This window comes from Callorhinus ursinus, unplaced genomic scaffold (genome assembly GCF_003265705.2).
Source record: "Callorhinus ursinus isolate GAN/ISIS: 27379988/994484 unplaced genomic scaffold, GSC_fseal_2.0 scaffold14, whole genome shotgun sequence".
Lineage (NCBI taxonomy): Eukaryota > Metazoa > Chordata > Mammalia > Carnivora > Otariidae > Callorhinus > Callorhinus ursinus.
Genome location: NW_027397076.1, coordinates 42,476,483 through 42,500,617, shown reverse-complemented (window position 1 = coordinate 42,500,617; position 24,135 = coordinate 42,476,483). Strand labels below are relative to the sequence as shown.

Below are 24,135 nucleotides of genomic sequence, written 5' to 3'. Positions count from 1 at the left end.
CAGATTCCTACATTTGTATCTTTGGGGTAAATACCCAGTAGTGCAATTGCTGGATCATATGGTAGCTCTATTTTCAACTTTTTGAGGAACCTCCATACTGTTTTCCAGAGTGGCTGCACCAGCTTGCATTCCCACCAACAGTGTAGGAGGTTCCCTTTTTAAAATTGGAGGTCTTTTTGAGGTTTTAACCCTTAAGAATAGCTGTATTTTCACCGCCTTCAGTCCTAAAATTTTGAGGAAATCAATCACAGAATCCTTCTCACTCCTCTCTCCAAAAAACCTAAGCGACATTTTCTATATCTATCTGGGTATTCAGATTCAAGCAATAGAAAATGATTCCAATAGAAAGAAGTAAGTTTTGGGGGGCACCTGGCTGGCTCACTCAGTAGAGCATGTGACTCTTGATCTCAGAGTTGTGAGTTTGAGCCCCACGTTGGGCAGAGAGATTACTTAAAAAAAAAAAAAAATTGGGGGGTGAGTCTCAGAATTGTTACAATTCTCAAAGAAACTGGCTTGGAGTGTACTCGGTGAATAAAGAGTTGAAAATTAGAATGCAAAATTGATCTAGTAATTAATACTTTCATTAGGTATAGACATTACAATTAGCAATAATTGTGCCTCAGATAAACCTCATTGGCTACAATACTGCCACTGTACAAAGCATACACCACCAGCAAAATCATTGGGTACTAGATGCTGCCACAATTAATGGTACCATTTCAGCCTCTAGAAATAGACCTGATTAGACCAACTTTGTAATATTACCCAAATTATTTTCAGATTCAGTGCAATCCCTATCAAGTTTCCAATGACATTTTTTGCAAAAAATAGAAAAATCCATCCTAAAATTCATATGGATAAAGGACCCCAAAGAGCTTAAACAATCTTAGAAAAGAACAAAACTGAGTCACACCTCATGATTTCAAAACTTACTACAAAGCTACAGTAATCAAAACAGTTAGGTACTAGAATAAAGACAGAAATAATCCCTTACATATATGCAGTCAAATAATTTTTGATAGGGGTACCAAAACCATTAAATGGAGAAAGGACAGTCTTTTTAACAAATGGTGCTGAAGAAACTGGCTATTCACATGCAAAAGACTAAATTTGGTCCCTTACCCAATAACATAAGAAATTAACTCAAAATGGATCAAGAATTTAAATGTAAGAGCTAAAACAATAAAAGTCTCAGAGAGGAAAAATAGAACAAAAGCTTCATGACAGTGGATTTGGCAATGATTTCTTGGTTATGATATCAAAGGTACAGCCAACAACAAAACTAGACAAATTGGACTTCTTGAAAATTTTTAAAATTTCATACATCAAAAGACACTATCAATAAAGCAAACAGGCAAGCACAAATGGGGAAAATATTTACAAATCATATATTTGATAAGGGATTAATAGACTATACAGATAACTCCTAAAACTTAATAACAAAAAGAGAAATGCATTGAAAAATGTACAAAGACTTGAATAGGCATTTCTTCAAATGAGATATACAAATGGTGAACAAACATGAGATGATGCTCAGCATCACCAATCATTAGGAAAATCCAAATCAAAACTGTGGTGAGATACCACCTCGATCCATTAGGATGGCTGCTATCAAAAAACAGAAAACAAGTGTTAGAAAGGACATGAAAAAATTGGAATCTTTATGCACCATTGGTGGAAATTAAAAATGATACAGCTTCTATGGAAAACAGCATAATGTTCCTCAAATTAAAAATAGAACTATCATATAATCCAGCAATTCTACTTCTGGGAATAAACCCAAAAGAGTTGAAACCAGGTCAAAAAGAGATATTTGTATAACCATGTTAATAGAATTATTCTTAATTACTAAAACATGGAAGCAACCCAAATGTCCATCAGCAGATCCATGGAGGAGCAAACTGTGGTATATACATACAGTGGAATGTTATTCACCTTTTAAAAGGAAGGACATTCTGCAATATGCTTCATCCTCAAGGATGAACCTTGAGGACATTATGCTAAATGAAATAAGCCAGTCACAAAAAGGCAAATATTTTATGATTCCACTTATATGAGGTACTTAGAGGAATCGAAATCATGAGACAGAAAGTAAAATGGTGGTTTCCAGGGACTAGGGGAAAGGAGAATTGAGAGTTACTGTTTAATGAGCTTCAGTTTTAGAAGATGATAGAGTTGTGGAGATGGAAAGTAGTGATGGTAGCACAGCATTATGAATGTTTTTAATACTGCTGAACTGTACACTTTAAAATGGTTATGATGGTAAATTTTATGTTATGCATATTTTACCACAAACAATTGGGGTTGGGGGAGTACTATAATGTATGAGTCTAGGCCCACAAATTCAATGACTTGGATGAAAAAAGATCAATTCTTTGAAAGACACAACTTACCAAAACTCACACAAGGAGAAAGAGATAGTCCAAATAGGCCTATATCTATTAAGTAAATTGAATCAATGATTATTAATCTTCTAAAACATAAAGTACCAGGTCCATCAGGGTCATCTGGTGAATTATAATTTTTAAATAAGGAATGATACTAGTTCTCTATGGTCTCTTTCAGGAAATAAAAATCTGAGGTAACATTTCCTAAGTCATTTAATGAGGCATTAACCTAATACTTTACACAAAAACATCACAAGAAAGAAAAACCATCAGCGATATCTTTCATAAACATTATGTAAAAATTCCCAATAATATCTTAGTAAATTTAATCCAGTGTTGCATGGAAAGAATTGTACACCTCAGTCAAGTAGGATTTATTCCAGGTATGCAGGTCAGATTAAATATTCAAAAATTAATGTAATCCATTATATCAATAGGCTAAATAACCAAAGTCATGGGGCGCCTGGATGGCTCAATTGGTTAAGTGACTGCCTTCAGCTCAGGTCATGATCCTGGAGTTCCAGGATGGAGTCCCCCATCAGTCTCCCTGCTCAGCAGAGAGTCTGCTTCTCCCTCTGACCCTCCCCCCTCTCATGCTCTCTCTCTCTCATTCTCTCTCTCAAATAAATAAATAAAATTAAAAAAAAATAACCAAAGTCATGTTATCACACCAGTAGATGTTGAAAAAGTCTTTGAAAAAAATCCAACACCCATTCATGGTAAAAACTCTCAGGAAGCTAGGAATATAAGGGAACTTTTTCAACTTGGTAGACAACACCTACCAAAAGCCTACAGCTTACTTCATATGTAATGGTGTGAAACTATATTTTTTTTCTCAAAAAACCAGAAGAAAAAAAATGTTCTCACCACTATTATTTTGCACTGTACTGGAAGTTATAGCTAATGTAGTAAGATAATGAAAGGAAGTAAAATGCATACAGATGGGGAAGGAAGAAATAAAACTCTTTGTTTACACATCACATAGTTGTCCATGTAGAAAATGCCAAAGAATCAACAAAAACAAAAAATCCTAGTAGCAATGACAATTATAGAAAAATTGCAGGATACAGGGTTAACACACAAAAGTCCATTGCTTTCCTATATACTAGCAACAAGCAGTTACAACTTGAAATAAAAACACAACACCATTTCATTAGCACCAAAAATTTAAAATACATAGGTATAAGTCTAACAAAATATTTACAAAACCTATATGAATAAAACTATATAAACTAATGAAAGAAATTAAAGAAGATCTAAATAAATGGAAAGATATTCCATGTTCATGGATAGAAAGACTCAATATTATTAAGATGTCAGTTTTTCTCAAAATGATCTATAGGTTCAATGCAATCCCATTCAAACAACCAGAAAATTATTTTGTGGCTATCAACAAACTGATTCTAAAGTTTATGTGGAAAGGCAAAACAACCAACAGAATATTGATGAGAAGAATGAACCCAGGGGACTGAAACTACCCAACTTCAAGACCAACTATAAAACTATAGTAATCAAGAAAATGTTGTACTATTTCAAAAATTAAAAAAAGTTCAACAGAATAAAATATAGAGCCCCAAAATAGACCTATGCAAATATATTCAAATATATTGTGTGTGAATATATTTTTCACACACAAAAATGGCAATCCAAAGTATAAGAATGATCTTTTCAACAAATGATCCTGAAACAACCGGACATTCTCATGAAAAAAAGAAAATGTAAGGAATTGACACTGACCTTACATCTTTTTTAAAATTTAACTCAATAAATCATCATTAATTCTATAAATCAATTAGCTCAATAAATCATGTAAAGTGCAAACTATAATACTTCTACAAGATAAAGTAGGAGAAAATCTAGGTGGCCTTGGGTTTGGCAACAGATTTTTGAATACAACAAAGGAATGATCCATGAAAGTAAAAATGTATAATTTGGACTTCATAAACACACACACACACACACACACACACACAACACACAAACTTCTGCTCTAGAAAAGATATTGTAAAGAAAATGAAAGTACATGCTACAGTGTAGGAAACAATATTGGAAAATATACAAGACGTATTCAATATATAAAAAGAATTCTTAAACAACTCCATTAAAAAATAGGCAGAAAAGATTTGAATGGACACCTCATCAAAGAAGATATACAGATGGCAAAGAAGCATATGAAAGATGCTCAACATATGTCATAAAGGATTTGCAAATTAAACAACGAGATACGACTACATTATATTAAAAGGACCAAAATCCAAAACATCGACAAGACCAAATGCTGGTGAGGATGTGGCACAATAAGAACTCCTATGCATTATTAATGGGAATGCCAAAGGATATAGACACTTTGGAAGACAGTTTGGTAGTTTTTTACAAAATTGATCGTACTCTTACCATATAATCCAGCAACTGCACTCTTAGGTATTTACCCAAATGAATGAAAATATATGCTCCCACAAAAACCTACATGAGTGATTATAGCAGCTTTACTCATAATTGCCCAAAATTGAAAGCAACCACATGTCCTACAATAGGGGAATGGATACCATATAGTACATATATACCATATACCAGAGTACATTCATACAGTAAAATATTGTTTAGCAATAAAAATAAATGAGCTATCAAGCAATGAAAATACATGGGAAAAATCTTAAATACATGTTGCTAAGTGAAAGAAGCCAATCTGAAAGGCTTCAGATGTTATGATTCCAATTATATGACATTCTGAAAAAGGCAAAATTATGTAGACAGTAAAAATTTAGCGTTTTCCAAGGGTTATGGGGGCAGAGAGGATAGGAGGGATGAAAAAGTTATACATGGGGGATTTTTAGGGCAATGGCACTGTTTATTTGATACTGTAATGGTGGATGCTATACATTTGGCAGACCCATAGAACTCTGACACTAGGGTGTCTAGGTGGCTCAGTCGGTTAAGCATCTGCCTTCAGCTCTGGTCATGACCCCAGGGTCCTGGGATTGAGCCCCACATCAGGCTCCTGGCTTAGTGGGAAGTCTGCTTCTCCCTCTCCCTCTGCCTCCCCCCAGTCCTGCTCTCTCACTCTCTCGCTCTCTCTCAGATAAAAAAAAAAAAAAAATCCTAAAAAAAAAAAGAACTCTGACACCAAAAATGAATCCTAGTATAAACCATGATTTTATAGTTAGTAACAATGTATCAATATTGATCTCTCAATTATAACTAATGTACCATATCAATGCAAGATGTAAAACTGGGGGAAGCTTGGGGTGCCTGGTTGGTTCAGTCAATTGAGCAGACTCTTGGTTTCTGCTCAGGTTGTGATCTCAGGGTCATGACGTGGAACCCAATGTTGGGCTCCATGCTCAGCATGGAGTCTGCTTCAGATTCTCTTCCTCTGCCCCTCCCCCCACTTGCTCTCTCTCAAATAAATAAATAAAATCTTTTTAAAAAATAGGGGAAGTTATGGGACATAGGGAGAGAGAGTATATGGAATTCTACTTTCTGTTCATTTTTTCTGTAAACCAAAAATTGTTCTAAGAAATAAATTCTATTAATTAAAAATAAAATCATGACCGTCCATGATTTGGACCATCCACAGGCTGGATAAGGAGTTTGGAGTGCCCATTACAAATCCACATTTTCTTATGGCCAGGTGCCTACATCAAGACTTTTGAGGATATATTAGGAAAACTCATTTTGTTCTCTGTCTTATATCTGAGATATACTGTTCATTTTTATGTCAGTAATAAAACTAATGTTCTACTTTGATCCTCTTGTGATTATTCTTTAAGGTTTGGTATCCAGAGAGATAAATTTAGTTATTAGTACCTTCAGCCCTGTGAACATATGCTCATTCATGATTGTATACACAGTAATCTGAATCACTTATTCACTGTAGTATGTTCTCACTTTTAAAATTACCCTTACTAACATTATCAATGACTTCCTATCAACAAATCCAGGAGTTTCTTTTCAATTATTTCATTGTTTGAACTCTTCTTCTCTCTATTCCATATGAGAGAGAGAAAAAAAAAAGAAAAAGAGCCTGTGGGAATTCCTAGCCATTTTTTTTTTTTCCCTTCATCTCTGCTTAAAATGATATTTGGTCACCCTGCTTACTGTGACACTGCTCCAAAGCTCCTCTTTCTGATAGTTGGTAAGTCGGGTCATACAAGGTAACTTCATAGTAGGCTCTGCATATAGCTCTCTTTGTGTTTGTTCTTAGAACCTGTCTAGTATTGACAGGAACATTCTACCTTTCACCACTTTTTCTTTAAGATTTTAGTCAGGTTTAATTGTTGTGCAAAATACACAGATGGCTTACTTTGGCTCTAAGCCTGGTAGACAATATAAATTACATTTTAAAATATTCCATACTTGATCTATCATACCTTTGGGTTTATAGTTCCTCACCAGACTTCTAAGGAAGACTGACTCTTCAGGGTACAAGATGCTTATTCTTAAAAATATTTGCCTTGGGCGCCTGGGTGGCTCAGTCGTTAAGCGTCTGCCTTCAGCTCAGGTCATGATCCCAGGGTCCTGGGATCAAGTCCCGCATCGGGCTCCTGCTTGGCGGAAAGCCTGCTTCTCCCTCTCCCACTCCCCCTGCTTGTGTTCCCTCTCTCGCTGTCTCTCTCTCTCAAATAAATAAATAAATAAAATCTTTAAAAAAAATTAAAAATAATATTTGCCTTATATGATTTTTAAGCCAACCCTTAATAACGTTGTGTTCCATTAATCCTACCCAGGCTATCTTTACTAATAAAGAGATATTTAACAGGAAATAAAAAATCACATTTTAATATATCTTACTTATAAAGAACTGAAATGTAAAACAGTGACTTGGTGAAAAGGAAGCTTAGCTATACAAGTAACTGAAAATTGCAAGATGGGACTAGCTTTATATTATGGTTTGATCTACAGGTTCATATCTTTGTCATTGCTTTGAATCTGTCTTCTACTACTCTCTAATGGTAGTAAACATGGTTTTAGACATTTCAGACAAAGCATCTGAGATGCTTGCTGTGCACTACCATTTTCAGCAAAATTCTTCAAGTTCACCCTAATTGGAGGACTTATTAGGACCTATTGCTATGACCAGGCAGCTATGATGATCTGATTGGCTTAAAGCCAATAAGAACACAACCCAAGAGGTACACTTAGGGATAATCCCAGACAAATATAGCAGGACATAAGGATGAGATGGGCAGGTGCCCAAATGTGATGTTAGAAAGAAGGAGAAGTGGAATGAATGTTGGCAAATAAAAGTAAATATATGTAAAAACATCAAAATACAAATACATTCAAAAGGATTTATATGAATTCATGCATCCATGATATATCTATAAAATAGATTTTAAAAGAACATTCAGAGAACAGAGAAGCTTTGCCACATAAAGAGGGAATTACCTAGATAGTTTTTCCCAGTCTTTTTCTGCTCATGACACATTTAGAAAGTAGGGATATTTTCACAGCAAAATGAGATAGTTGGACAAGGCTATTCTGTGTGAGAAACACTTGGCCAAGAGCCACTGGCTATCCCAGGTTCCCTGCAATGTCACAGGTAGGGGAAATCAACATTTCAGGCACATCTCTAATCTAGCCACTTCCAACTGATGTATTTTGCCAAGACACACTAATCAGGAAGTTTTTGACTACATCGTTCTCAATATTCTTCTCAGTTCTAAAATTCTTTAATTTTGGGGGGCGCCTGGGTGGCTCAGTCGGTTAAGCGGCTGCCTTCGGTTCAGGTCATGATCCCAGGGTCCTGGGATCGAGCCCCACATCGGGCTCCTTGCTCCGCGGGAAGCCTGCTTCTCCCTCTCCCACTCCCCCTGCTTGTGTTCCTGCTCTCGCTGTGTCTCTCTGTCAAATAAGTAAAAAAAAATCTTTAAAAAAAATAAATAAAAAAATAAAATTCTTTAATTTTTTGACCATTAGGACAAAAATTTTGTGTTTATCTGGTAGCACAATAGAAAGGCGCAGTCTCTTCATTTTTGTAAAGTCAAGATTATGAAGAATAACTACATCACCTTCTAGTCCTTTCAACACAGCAGAAGAGACTCTGTAAGAGGCTTGAGAGACAGGGGCACCTAGGTGGCTCAGTCCATTAAGCAGCTGCCTTCAGCTCAGGTCATGACCCCAGGGTCCTGGGATTGAGCCCTGTGTCAGGCTCCCTGCTCAGCAGAGAACCTGCTTCTCCCTCTCCCTCTGCCTGTCACTCTGCCTACTTGTGCTCCCTCTCTGTCAAATAAATAAATAAAATCTTAAAAGAAAAAAAGAGGTTTGAGAGACATTTGATCAGACTGGATATGGAATCCTTTTGTCTTCCATTGATTCCTGTGAAATATTCCAGTGAATTTTGACTCCAGTTTTATGACCCGTTAAAAAAAATAAAAGAACTTTGTTCCGAAGCATAAGATAGAAAAATCCTAGACTTTATTATTACAATCACAAAAGGAAACACGGTTCACATTGTAAATTTTAAAGCATCCAAAAGGTTTCCAAAAACCTAAAATTATTTGTGGAGTCCATGGAACTATTTAATTGCTACTTAACTCTACAAGGAAAGTTTAAAGTCACTCTTATTTTGTCTTTCAGATCATTATATATGCTATCCTTCTGCTGATTGAAACTTGACAATGACAACAATATCATGTGTCAAGTATCAAAAAAAATGGAATGTAAAAAAATAATAAATCATCCATAACAAGTCAGGAAACAGGCTCCATCATAGAGGTGTTTTTTGTTTTGTTTTGTTTTTTAATGTCCGAGAGTCACCTAGTGGTTCTCAACATGCCTTTAAATGCCTTCCTTGGAAAAATAAAATTACACTTTGGTAATACAGTGATGATCTGATAGATGAAATTGAGCTGACTAAATCTTATCTCAATACATCCATTCTTTTCTGGATGCAATGAATTTGCTAGTCTGTGGAATTCCATCCATGAGGAACTTCCTACCATTGGCCTGAAGGATCAGGAAGAGATAACTACAGGGCACCACACTTTCATTGATTGCTGAATATCCATAAATAAGCTTTTTAAAGGAAAAACTGAGAAAAAAATTTTAAGAAGTATGGCAACATAGATTTTTTGTATTTATTCTTATATATACTTGCATTCTTATATACTTGGATATTAGCTGAGAGAAAAGAATCCTTAACTCCTATGCCATCAAAGTGTTTGAGCCAAAACATTTTAGTTACAAAATTTGGGTAGAATACACTGTTTTCTTGAGAGATGTCTTTGACTTAAAGAACTAGTAGTAATCATTATGGAGAATTCCTGAAGCAAGATAAAAGTATTCAGCTGGAACATCCTAAAGGTGACAGTTAAATGTGCATTTAGCTAAGGACCTCTCCATTGTTGTATACCCCCATAACCTCAGTGGTTAAGATAATAACCAGGTGTAAGTGGGCTTAAACTATATATAGGGAGATCTTAACTTCTGATAATTCAGTACATTTTTAAATTGTTCAATTTGATTTACAAAGAAGGCTTGGTAATTTATACTATATTAGGAATAATTCCTTTGTAAAATTGCATTTTTATATGGCACTTATAGAGCTAGGCCTTAATTACCTGAACATGTCATTTTGGGAGAAAATCCAACTTCCTGATATTTTTTTTTCCTAGAAATGCAGCATAACTATAATAAAGTATCTTAATTCTAGTGTATTTTCTTTGAGAAGTTTGCACTGGTTTTCCAGTTCCAGAATGAACCAATAGGGCATATTATATTGAAAAAATATATATATGTATATATGTATGCATAGTCCAGACCACAAGATAAGTGGCATGTCTAATTCTGTATTTATAGTGTACTAAAACTAAGTGAGAAATATTATCATTGTTTTTGTTATTAAGAATGTCATGACAGCCTTAGCTCTGAGTTCTTTCTTGTTGGATTAAGCTATGTCCTGAGGGGTTCAGTTCTCCCACACTTCACCAAATAATCTCATTCTCTTTCCTTAGAGAGCAAAGATTAATCATTCAGAAACTTAATGAGCTGGAAAAACAAATACCAGTAGAAGAAAGGTGCCTGAGAACTTTAAATAAAATAAATTAGTTTCCATTTGAAAAGAAAATTAGTTGATTTACAAATCTCTTTTCTTTTTTTTCTTCTCCATTTGTACTTCTTGGCATTTTTACCATCTTCATCAGATCCTCTGTCCTTTCAAAGGTAAAGCCCAATAATGAGAGCTTTTTTGTCTTTACTATTTTAGAACGTATCTTCTGACCACCAGATATTTTTATATTTTACACATCTTTTCCTAAGTTGCCTTTCCTTTCTAAATATTTTCTGATGATTTTGCTACTGATCAACTACAGTTGACTTTTGAAAAATCATAAACAGAAAAATAAGAGAATAAAAATCAAAGATAAAGAGGTATTTAATATCCCTTCAAAAAATATTTTCAGGGGCGCCTGGGTGGCTCAGATGGTTAAGCGTCTGCCTTCGGCTCAGGTCATGATCCTGGGGTCCTGGGATCGAGTCCCGCATCGGGCTCCCTGCTCCTTGGGAGCCTGCTTCTCCCTCTGCCTCTCTCTCTCTGTCTCTCATGAATAAAAAAAAAAAAAAAAAAAAATCTAAAAAAAAATATTTTCAGTTTTGATACATTCCTAAGTGTTATTACCATGCTTATTAATATGGTGTCTTCTTAAAAATTTATTTTAATAGTCAAATATTTTCAAATATATTATTTTGTTATCATGTAATTTTATTTAGAAATAAATTTCATAACATGAACAATTTAGGAAGGCTCAGTAATGTTTTCCTAATTTACAAAAAGGATTCTTGGACTTGAGCTAGAATCTATATATCCTTTCTCTAAATAATGCTTTAAATTTAAAACATTTAATCTATAATTATGCAAATAGTAACATGAATTATTATAAGTTTCTGGAGGTATGAATATAAAAACAACCTGTGCACATTCACAAATATTAAATGCTTATTTATTTGAAAATACACTTTTCTTCTTATGGAACTTGTTCCATCATATCACCATTCCTCAACTCTTCCTAAAAAGTTCCTATATATCTTTTTGATTACATCTTAAATATGACTTCTCTAAATGCCTTCTCTGACCCCTTAAATCTGAAGTGCCAATTCAAGAATTGTGTTCCCATAGTGCTTTTACCAACCATATCACTAATGTATTCATTAAATCCTTTAGCACACAGATCGTGTTACTGAATTTTCTAGTCAATATATGCTTTTAAGTTGTCATCTAGAAAATTCATAACTTGCTTTGAACTTAGAGAACTCTGAGTATTTACCTGTGAATGTTTAGGGGATCGATCACAGGCCTTAATCTGAGGGAAAAAATAATTCATTCAGGCAATGCTTCCCTAAAGATTCTGTTTAGTCTTGTATATCACATTACAAGGCCTAGATTTTAGTCATAGGGCTTGTGAAACTACTGGAGGAATTTAAGCAAGAATAGGATACAATAATTTTTCATTTGTAGCACTCTGACAGTGCTACAAAGAACAGATTTGGAATAGGGAGAGAAGACAACATCAGAAGCATGTTGAACAACAGATGGGAGGTGGCAAGTTCCTAAATAAAGACAATTGAAGTAGGGGTAGAAGAAAAGTGACAGAGAATAAAAATATATAGGGGATGAACATATTAGGTAATTGACAGTTAATCATATGTGAAAAGTAAAAGATCAAAGAGACAAGACTGACAATGTCCTCGATTATACTGACACAATGAAGAATCCTCACACAGTGTTGTCTGTTGTTCGTGTGTGTGTGAGACTGTGTGGCAGTGATGGATACTCAGAGAAAAGATTTTTCCACTTTTTTATATAATATAATGAAATCTGAAGGTTTTTCCTGATCTCTTTGTGCTTCCAACTATTCTTTATTTTTCTATTTTATTTCAGTCATAATATTTGACTTAGAATCATGTAAGTTGGAGACAAATGAAATTTGTTGACTAAAGAGGAAATTAGAGAATACATATAATGGGGAGCTTGTTGAGATCTTTAAAAAAAATCATTGCCATGAATTTGAACCCTTATATGTACTTTTATTTAAAAATATAGTAGCTGTTACCTAGATTTGTCCATTATCTCTATAAATGAATTGTTCATTAAATTTATAAATGAAAGAAAATAGGAATTGATTATAAGCATTACATATTCATTTCTATAAGAAATTGGTATTATATTTATTTTTAAATAAGAAGTACCTTGAAAAATAGTATTTGAGAAACAAAACATGAAATAAATGACAAAACAAAAATTATATCTTAAATTAGACTGCCATCTCTCTTATTTTTGTGAATCTAAATATTTTCTTTTTTGTCTCAAATTTCAAATGTCTTTGTAAGGAGAATAAAAGTGAATTTTGATATTCAATAATCCTTTAGTACAGAAATTCACTCCTAAGATTGTTCAGTGCAGCCAGTCATCAAGTCAAGACATGCTCTCTGATGAATATCAAGACAGACAAGGCAGCTGTCACTGTATGAGTTATAATTGCATTTCTAGAGTCACAAGTCCACAAAATTTATGTGAAATCAAGTAGTAATAACTATCATGAGTGAATATTCTTAAGTGAAAATTCTCATGAAAAGGTAGAACAGGGGTGGCACCTGGTGGCTCATTTGGTTCAGCATCCGACTCCCGGTTTTAGCTAGGGCCATGATGCCAGGGTCCTGAGATTGAGCCCTGAGTTGGGCTCTGCGCTCAGCATGGAGTCTGCTTGGGATTCCCTTTCTCCCTCTCCCTCTGCCCCTCCCCCACTCTCTCTCAAATAAATAAATAAAATCTTTTAAAAATGTAGAACAGTTGTGGTTTAATATCAAGATCATTTCTACTTCAGTGGATAAGGACCAGTTGTTTTTTCTGCCCCTCAAATTCTTTTTTAAATTTTTTCATGGTTGAGCACCTGTCATCATTCAGGCCTCAACCCCAAAGTTACTTCTTCATAGAGTTTCCCTGAATACACTATCTAAAGTAATGTTCTACCCCTGCAGCACCTGCAGTGCTTTCTCCTTTAGCTCTTTATTTACCTCTTGGTGTTCTTCAAAAATAAAAAATAAAAAAAATAATATATATATGTCTTCATTGCAAATGGGCCCCATGGAGGCAGAAATGTTCCCTGACTTATTCACTGCTGTGACCTCAAGGCTCACAATAGGGCCTAGCTTAGTAGAGGAGCTCAAAAATAGTTGTAAAAAAAAGAAACTAATAAATGGTATTTGTTATTATAGGATATTCTTAAAGAATGTTATAGGTAATTTTTCTTAGATTGCATAAATCAGGGCTAACTGATAACATTTTTGGTCTTACAATTATATATTGTATGTTACAAATGTCAGCCCCTTAGCCAAACTAACCTCAGGATGACTTAAGAAATTTGATCTTTTCTTCACTTCTTGTTCTTTGGCTCTCCACCAACTTTCAATCCAATCTGTCAATTTTCCTTGACTTTACATATTACTTATCTTTACATCTTACTCATCAACTTCTGGGGCCAAATTTATAAAATGTTTCCTGAAAATCTAATTAATATATGATGTTTGTTTCATACCTATTTTTAATCCAAGGTGTAAAACTACATAAAATGCCAAGAAACTAGTAAAGAATGACCTCCCTTATTTGAAGTTAGCTTAAATATATAATATATGTTGTTCTTTTCTGGAAGCACCACTGATAATATTAGTAGTCTATCTGTAAATCTGTGACTACAATTAAAGTGTAGTTTAAAGGTCCATTCCTTCTTATTTATCCTTACTTGGCAATTTCTGTGCTATTATAATTTTCTTGTTCTGTGTGTGTGCGTGTGTGTGTTGTGTGTGTGTGTGTACAGGAAGATGCCAGATAGGATACAAATATTATTTTTTTCATTTAAATCCAATTAATTAACATATAATGTATTATTTGTTTCAGGGGTACAGGTCTGAGATTCATCAGCCTTATAAAATACCCAGTGCTCATTACAACACATGCCCTCCTTAATGTCCATCACCCAGTTACCCCCCACGCCCCTCCCCTCCAGCAACCCTCAGTTTGTTTCCTAAGATTAAGAGTCTCTTATGGTTTACAAATATTATTATGAGTACCTGAATATGGTACTCTTGTTTCTATTAGAAAAAGAAAAAGACTCCTACACCTAAGGTATTTAAAGAGTGAAAAAAATTAACTATTACGAAATTAACTCCTGGTAATAAAAGTCAGATACTTTCTGATACCAGATATATAAATGTCTCTTTAGTTGTTTTCAATGCTACAAATTATATTCAAATAAAAATATTTCAATATTTAATTTTTTATTTGTATGCAAGTTACAGTAAAAACTTTTTTTGAGTAAATAGTAGTATGATGTAAATTGTAAAATATTTATTTTGTTTCCATCTCAGTCATATTCTACAGAAAAAAAAGTGAACGAAACCTTGAGTATTTGTTTCAGTCCAACAGCCTTAGTAGAATAGGGGATTTTTTTCTTCGGCACTCTCCACTCTATTTTCTTTCTTCCTTGTGCTTAACTTTGACATTACCTGGGGTATGTTTATTAAGATGGATGTGTTGCCATAAATTTCTGACTCATGAAATGATTAATGATTTTTTGCACTATTTTTTAACTTATTTTTAAGTAATTTCGGATTTTCAGACATTACAAAAATAAGATGAACAATTGTCTTATATCTAGTCTATTATTTGGTGGTTTTCTCTCTGTTTCTGTCTCCCCGGTTCTTGGGGATTCAGCAAATATCTTAAGATTAAAGTTTCCAGACTAAGCCAAAAAAAAAAAGACAGGACACCCAGTACATTTGAATTTTAGATAAAGAGCCAATTAACGTTTTAGTACAAAATTTGACATACTTACATTTAAAAAGTATTTTCCATTTATCTAAGTCTCAAATTTAATTGGGTGTCCTGTATTTTTCCTGGCAACACTCATTGAGATAGTAACCAGTCAAGAGGTTTAGGTCCCTGGAGTTTTCAGTGTATCACTTCAGCCTGGTGCGACCACCAGAAACACGGCTGGTTTCTCTGCTTCTCTCAGTGGCCCTATGCCTGGCTCAAGCTCAGAGTCACAGTTTCTAACATGCAACCAGGATAGGCAAACAGAATAGTCAGCATGCTTCCAAAGACAGCTGCAGAACACCAGCTCATCTCTGAAAGTTTATCAACTCTGTTGAGTTTTACTCCTTGTAGTCCTCATTACTTCTTCAACAATATGTAGACATTACATGTATGATTTTTATAATTATTCCAGATTTTCCAGGGTGCCTGGGTGGCTCAGTCGGTTAAGCCTTGGACTCTTGATTTCATCTGAGGTAATGATCTCAGGGTGGTGGGATGAAGCCCTTGGTTGGGCTCTGCACTCAGCATGGAGCTTGCTTGTCCCTCTCCCTCTGAGGCTCCTCCCCCCACCCATCTATAAAAATAAATGAATACAAAAAATTATTCTAGATTTTCCTATTTGTTGTCAATGGAATGCTTGGGCTATTACAATCTACTCCATATTGCTGAGCATCCAAATGTTTTTTTTTTCTTTTTCAAATGGTTTTATATGAACTATATTGTATTACCATTTAGGTTAAAATATTTTCTTAATCTTTTTTTAATAATTTTTTATTGTTATGATGATCACCATACATTACATCATTAGTTTTTGATGTAGTGTTCCATGATTCATTGTTTGTGCATAACACCCAGTGCTCCACGCAGAATGTGCCCTCTTTAATACCCATCACCAGGCTAACCCATCCCCCCACCCTACTCCCTTCTAGAACCCTCAGTTTGTTTTTCAGAGTCCATCGTCTCTAATGGTTCGTCTCCCCCTCCGACTTACTCCCCTTCATTCTTCCCCTTCTGCTATCTTCTTCTTTTTTTTTCTTAACATATATTGCATTCTTTGTTTCAGAAGTACAGATCCGTGATTCATCACTCTCGTACAATTCACAGTGCTCACCATAGCACATACCCTCCCCAATGTCTATCACCCAGCCACCCCATCCTTCCCACCCCCCACCACTCCAGCAACCCTCAGTTTGTTCCTGAGATTAAGAATCCCTCATATCAGTGAGGTCGTATGATACATGTCTTTCTCTGATTGACTTATTTCACTCAGCATAACACCCTCCAGTTCCATCCACGTCGTTGCAAATGGCAAGATCTCATTCCTTTTGATGGCTGCATAATATTCCATTGTGTATATATACCACATCTTCTTTATCCATTCATCTGTCGATGGACATCTTGACTTTTTCCACAGTTTGATATTGTGGACATTGCTGCTATAAACATTGGGGTGCATGTACCCCTTCGGGTCCCTACATTTGTATATTTCGGGTAAATAGCCAGTACTGCAATTGCTAGATCGTATGGTAGCTCTATTTTCAACTGCTTGAGGAACCTCCATACTGTTTTCCAAATTGGCTGCACCAGCTTGCATTCCCACCAACAGTGTAGGAGGGTTCCCCTTTCTCCACATCCCCGCCAACATCTGTCATTTCCTGACGTGTTAATTTTAGCCATTCTGACGAGTGTGAGGTGGTATCTCATTGAGGTTTTGATTTGGATTTCCCTGATGCTGAGCGATGTTGAGCACTTTTTCATGTGTCTGTTGGTCATTTGGATGTCTTCTTTGGAAAAATGTCTGTTCATGTCATCTGTCCATTTCTTGATTGGATTATTTATTCTTTGGGTATTGACTTTGATAAGTTCCTTATAGATTTTGGATACTAGCCCTTTCTCTGATATGTCATTTGCAAATATTTTCTCCCATTCTGTCGGTTGCCTTTTGGTTTTGTGGACTGTTTCTTTTGCTGTGCAAAAGCTTTTTATCTTGATGAAATCCCAATAGTTCATTTTTGCCCTGGCTTCCCTTGCCTTTGGCGACGTTTCTAGGAAGAAGTTGCTGTGGCTGAGGTCGAAGAGGTTGCTGCCTGTGTTCTCCTTTAGAATTTTGATGGACTCCTGTCTCACATTTAGGTCTTTCAACCATTTGGAGTCTCTTTTTGTGTGTGGTGGAAGGAAGTGGTCCAGTTTCATTCTTCTGCATGTGGCTGTCCAATGTTCCCAACACCATTTGTTGAAGAGACTGTCTTTTTGCCATTGGACATTCTTTCATGCTTTGTCAAAGATGAGTTGACCATAGAGTTGAGGGTCCATTTCTGGGCTCTCGATTCTGTTCCATTGATCTATGTGTCTGTTTTTGTGCCAGTACCAAACTGTCTTGATGATGACAGCTTTGTAATAGAGCTGGAAGTCCAGAATTGTGATGCCGCCAGCTTTGCTTTTCTTTTTCAGTATTCCTCTGGCTATTCGGGGTCTCTTCTGGTTCCATACAAATTTTAGGATTATTTGTTCCATTTCTTTGAAAAAGGAGGATGGTATTTTGATGGGGATTGCATTGAATGTGTAGATTGCTCTAGGGAGCATTGACACCTTCACAATGTTGGTTCTTCCAATCCATGAGCATGGAACGTTTTTCCATTTCTTTGTGTCTTCTTCAATTTCTTTCCTGAGTATTTTATAGTTTTCTGAGTACAGATCCTTTGCCTCTTTGGATAAATTTATTCCGAGGTATCTTATAGTTTTGGGTGCAGTTGTAAATGGGATCGACTCCTTGATTTGTCTCTCTTCTGTCTTGTTGTTGGTGTATAGGAATGCCACTGATTTCTGTGCATTGATTTTATATCCTGCTACTTGACTGAATTCCTGTATGAGTTCTAGCAGTTTTGGGGTGGAGTCTTTTGGGTTTTCCACATACAGTATCATATCATCTGCAAAGAGTGAGAGTTTGACTTCCTCTTTGCCGATTTGGATGCCTTTGATTTCTTTTTGTTGTCTGATTGCTGTGGCTAGGACTTCTAATACTATGTTGAATAGCAATGGTGAGAGTGGACATCCCTGCCGCGTTCCTGACCTTAGGCGGAAAGCTCTCAGCTTTTCCCCATTGAGAATGATATTCGCTGTAGGTTTTACATAGATGGCTTTTATGATATGGAGGTATGTACCCTCTATCCCTATACTCTGAAGAGTTTTGGTCAAGAAAGGATGCTGTACTTTGTGAAATGCTTTTTCTGCATCTATTGAGAGGATCATATGATTCTTGTTCTTTCTTTTGTTGATGTATTGTATCACGTTGATTGATTTGCGGATGTTGAACCAGCCTTCCTGCCCAGGGATAAATCCCACTTGGTCATGGTGAATAATCCTTTTAATGTACTGTTGGATCCTATTGGCTAGTATTTTGGTGAGAATTTTTGCATCCATGTTCATCAAGGATATTGGTCTGTAATTCTCCTTTTTACTGGGGTCTTTGTCTGGTTTTGGGATCAAAGTAATGGTGGCCTCATAAAATGAGTTTGGAAGTTTTCCTTCCATTTCTATTTTTTGGAAGAGTTTCAGGAGAATAGGTATTCATTCTTCTTGAAATATTTGGTAGAATTTCCCTGGGAAGTCATCTGGCCCTGGGCTTTTGTTTGTTGGGAGATTTTTGATGACTGTTTCAATTTCCTTAGTGGTTATAGGTCTGTTCAGGTTTTCTATTTCTTCCTAGTTCAATTTTGGTAGTTGATACATCTCTAGGAATGCACCCATTTCTTCCAGGTTATCTAATTTGCTGGCATAGAGTTGCTCATAATATGTTCTTATAATTGTTTGTATTTCTTTGGTGTTGGTTGTGATCTCTCCTCTTTCATTCATGATTTTGTTGATTTGAGTCATTTCTCTTTTCTTTTTGATAAATCTGGCCAGGGGTTTATCAATCTTGTTAATTCTTTCAAAGAACCAGCTCCTAGTTTTGTTGATCTGTTCTACTGTTCTTTTGGTTTCTATTTCATTGATTTCTGCTCTGATCTTTATTATTTCTCTTCTCCTGCTGGATTTGGGTTTATTTGCTATTCTTTCTCCAGCTCCTTTAGGTGTAGGTTTAGGTTGTGTATTTGAGACCTTTCTTGTTTCTTGAGAAAGGCTTGTATTGCTATATACTTTCCTCTCAGGACTGCCTTTGCTGTATCCCAAAGATTTTGAACAGTTGTGTTTTCATTTTCATTGGTTTCCATGAATTTTTTTAATTCTTCTTTAATTTCCTGGTTGACCCATTCATTCTTTAGTAGGATGCTCTTTAGCCTCCGTGTATTTGAGTTCTTTCTGACTTTCCTCTTGTGATTGAGTTCTAGTTTCAAAGCATTGTGGTCTGAAAATATGCAGGGAATGATTCCAATCTTTTGGTACTGGTTGAGACCTGATTTGTGACCTAGGATGTGATCAATTCTGGAGAATGTTCCATGGGCACTAGAGAAGAATGTGTATTCCGTTGCTTTGGGATGGAATGTTCTGAATATGTCTGTGAAGTCCATTTGGTCCAGTGTGTCATTTAAAGTCTTTATTTCCTTGTTGATCTTTTGCTTTGATGATCTGTCCATTTCAGTTAGGTGGGTGTTAAGGTCCCCCACTATCATTGTATTGTTGTCAATGTGTTTCTTTGCTTTTGTTATTAATTGCCTTATATAATTGGCTGCTCCCACATTAGGGGCATAGATATTTACAATTGTTAGATCTTCTTGGTGGATAGACCCTTTAAGTAGGATATAATGTCCTTCTTCATCTCTTATTACAGTCTTTGTTTTAAAATCTAATTTGTCTGATATAAGGATTGCCACCCCAGCTTTCTTTTGGTGTCCATTAGCATGGTAAATTGTTTTCCACCCCCTCACTTTCAATGTGGGGGTGTCTTTGGGTCTAAAATGAGTCTCTTGCAGACAGCATATTGATGGGTCTTGTTTTTTAATCCAATCTGCTAGCCTGTGTCTTTTGATGGGGGCATTTAGCCCATTTACATTCAGGGTAACTATTGAAAGATATGAATTTAGTGCCATTGTATTGCCTGTAAGGTGACTGTTACTGTATATTGTCTGTGTTCCTTTCTGATCTATGCTGCTTTTCGGCTCTCTCTTTGCTTAGAGGACGCCTTTCAATATTTCTTTTAGGGCTGGTTTCGTGTTTGAAAATTCCTTTAGTTTTTGTTTGTCCTGGAAGCTCTTTATCTCTCCTTCTATTTTCAATGACAGCCTAGCTGGATATAGTATTCTTGGCTGCATATTTTTCTCGTTTAGTGCTCTGAAGATATCATGCCAGTCCTTTCTGGCCTGCCAGGTCTCTGTGGATAGGTCTGTTGCCAATCTCATGTTTCTACCATTATAGGTTACATATCTGTTCTCCCGAGCTGCTTTCAGGATTTTCTCTGTCTCTGAGACTTGTAAGTTTTACTATTAGATGTCGGGGTGTTGACCTATTTTTATTGATTTTGAGAGGGGTTCTCTGTGCCTCTTGGATTTTGATGCCTGTTTCCTTCCCCACATTAGGGAAGTTCTCTGCTATAATTTGCTCCAATATACCTTCTGCCCCTCTGTCTCTTCCTTCTCTTCTGGGATCCCAATTATTCTAATGTTGTTTTGTCTTATGGTATTGCTTCTCTCTCGAATTCTGCCCTCGTGATCCTGTAGTTGTTTCTCTCTCTTTTTCTCAGCCTCTTTATTTTCCATCATTTGGTCTTCTATATCACTGATTCTCTCCTCTGCTTCATTTATCCTAGCAGTTAGTGCCCCCATTTTTGATTGCACCTCATTAATAGCCTTTTGATTTCGACTTGGTTAGATTTTAGTTCTTTTATTTCTCCAGAAAGGGCTTCTCTAATAAGTTCCATGCTTTTTTCAAGCCCAGCTAGTATCTTTAAAGTCATGATTCTGAACTCTAGGTCCGACATCGTACTAATGTCAGTATTGAGTAGGTCCCTGGCAGACGGTACTACCTCTTGTTCTTTTTGCTGAGGTGATTCTTTTCGTCTTGTCATTTTGTCCAGAGGAGAACAGATGAATGAGAGAACAGAATGCTAACAGGTTAACAATGTCTCCAGCAAATAAACTCTATACAAATCAGAAAAGACCTGAAACCAGGGGACAAGAAAGAGAAAGAAAGAAGAGAGGGAAAAAAAAAAGGAAAAAGAAAAAGATAAAAACAAACAAAAACAGAACAAAACAAAAAAAAACAATATGATCAAATATGATCAGGCTAGTGCATAGATCAGTGCCACACACTAGCTTTTGGGCATATTTTGGTCTGTTAGAAGAAAGTGCCTGATAAAATTTTAAAGGAAGAAAGACTTATATATGTACAAAATAAGTGTTGATACAATGAAAGGATGGCAGATGAGTGTAAAAATGAAAATTATAAAAGATTTTATAAAAGGAATTGATAAGATAAGAAGTTGTTTTTTAAAAAGAAAGAAGATTTAAAAAGAAAAAGAAAAAAAAAGGGAGAGAATGTGATCAGGCAGGAGAATAGAACAAAGCCATACACTAGTGATTTAGGGTATATTTCGATCTGTTAGAAGAAATTGTATCTCAAAACTTTACAGAGAGAACAACTTATATATATATGCCAAAAATAAGGGTAACTACTATGAAGGGATAAAAATATGACTCTAAAAATGAAAAATAAAAAATGTTTTTTTTTAAAAAGGGATTGATAAGATGTTGTTTGAAAAAGGGAAAAAGAAAAATAAAAAAAAAAAACAGTTAAAAAAATTAACTTTGAAAAACTAATGAATTATGGTAAAAAAGCCGTGAATTCTATGTGCAGTATTCCCCTAGCGCTGGAGTTCTCCCGTTCTCCTTGATCGGTAAACTTGGTCTTGGCTTGCTGGCTGTTCGTGCTGATCTTCTGGGGGAAGGGCCTGTTGCCATGGTTCCCAACTGTCTTTGCCGGAGGCGGAATTGCCCCGCCCTTGTGAGTCCGGGCTAAGCAAGCTGTTCGGGTTTGCTCTCAGGAGCTTTTGTTCCCTGCAAGCTCTCGGTATAGCTTTGGAGGACCAGGGTGAAAATGGTGGCCTCCCAATCTCCGCCCAGAGGAGCTGAGAACTCGGGGCCCCGCTCCTCAGTGTGCCCCCAGAGAAAAGCAGTCACTCCCGTCACCCCGGTCTCTGGCTGCACTCCGTGCTCACCCGGCCTGTGATGGAGCGTTTCTATGTCTGGCACCCAACCCCGTGTGGAGTCTCCAAACGCAGCAGATCTCTGTGGTGCGCTCCCCCGCCGCTCCTCCCAGGGGAGGAAGGGGCGTCTCCCTGGCTCTGCCTCTTGTTGGGGCCCTGCTGGAGGAGCAGTGGCCCGACTGGGCCGCAGATCACAGTTTATGGCCACCCTGAGCTGAGAGCTGAGATCTTATCTTTTTTATGGCTGAGCAATATTCCATTGTATTTATACACCACATCTTCTTTATTCATTCATCTATTAATGGACACAGGCTGCTTCCATATCTTGACTGTTGTAAATTATGCTGCAATAAACATAGGGGTGCATATATCTTTTCAAATTAGTGTTTTTGTTTTCTTTAAATAAATGCCCAGGAGTGGAATTATTGTATCATATGGTATTTCTGTTTAATTTTTTGAGGAACCAGACTGTTTCCACAGTGGCTGTACCAGTTTGCATTCGCACCAACAGCGCATGAGGATTTCTTTTTCTCCACATCCTCATTCAACACCCCTAATCATCAGGGAAATGCAAATCAAAACTATAATGAGATATCACCTTGTACCTGTCAGAATGGCTAAAGTCAAAAAGACAAAAAAATAATAGTCTTTGTTTTTTAAATGGAGGCTACATTGTTTATTGCTATAATTGGACAAACACCAGTATATTATTTGGTGCTTGCTATTGTTCTTTCTCTTTCTTTTCCACTTTTTTTTTACTTTATTTTTATTTTTTCATCATTACACGTATTTCCTTCTATTCATTTAGGAGATAAATACTTGGTTTCCTTTAGAAGTTGCCCAACATATGTAAGCATGAATATCTGACTCTCCAAAATTTGAGATAATTAGTATCTTCACTTCCTTTTTTGGAATAATGAAGAATAATGAATAAAGAAAAATAAAGAAGAATAATGAAGACATTAGGACACGCCATTTAGTCCATATCACTTTTGTGCTATTATTGTATTTTTTAATTCATAGTTTTTAAATCTGACTATATTAGTTTGCTAAGATTCTGATAACAAAATAGCACAGACAGGGTGTTTAAACTATGGAAACCTCCTTTCTCACAATTCTGGAAGCTGGGAGTCAAAGATCAAGGTATGGCAAGTTTGGTTTCTTCTGAAAGCCTCTTTTATCAGCCTGCCAATGGCTACCTCCTGTGTCCTTACAAGATCATCTCTCTAACTGTTATCTGTGTCCTAATTTCTTATAATGGTTGGATACCAGTCATATTTGATTAGGACCCACCCCACTCACCCCTGTTTCTAAATAGAGTCACATTCTGAGGTTATGGGTTAGAACTTTGACATTTGAATTTGAAGGGAACACATGTCAACCCATAATATTCACTGATCTTATTATTATTTTTATTTTTTTATTCAGCCAAACTGGTTAATCTTATCTAGATGTACCCATTTATTAATTTCTTGCTTTTTATTTATATATGCATCTTAGGCCTCATTATGAAGTTGCTTTATTTTCTTCTTGAATTACATATTTGTAATTGCCATTGGTGAGAGTCTACTTGAGGCAGAGTCTCTTGGTTTTTGTTGGTCTGAAAATGACTGGGTGTATTATTTTCCTTGAGCACATTGAAAACATCATATCACATATTTTGACTTCTATCATTTCTAATGAAGAGTGTTTTTATTGACTAAATTCAATTACTAATTGAATTTTTATTGACTAATTCAATTAGTAATTCAAAATAATATCTTTTTTTCTTAATGATTTTAACACCATTATTTTGTTTAATA

At 35.8% G+C, this 24,135-nt stretch overlaps 1 pseudogene; it reads right to left on the bottom strand.

Annotated features, from left to right (window-relative positions):
* Positions 1-544: 544 nt before the first annotated feature.
* Positions 545-663, bottom strand: LOC112832739 (U4 spliceosomal RNA; annotated as a pseudogene).
* Positions 664-24,135: the final 23,472 nt, after the last annotated feature.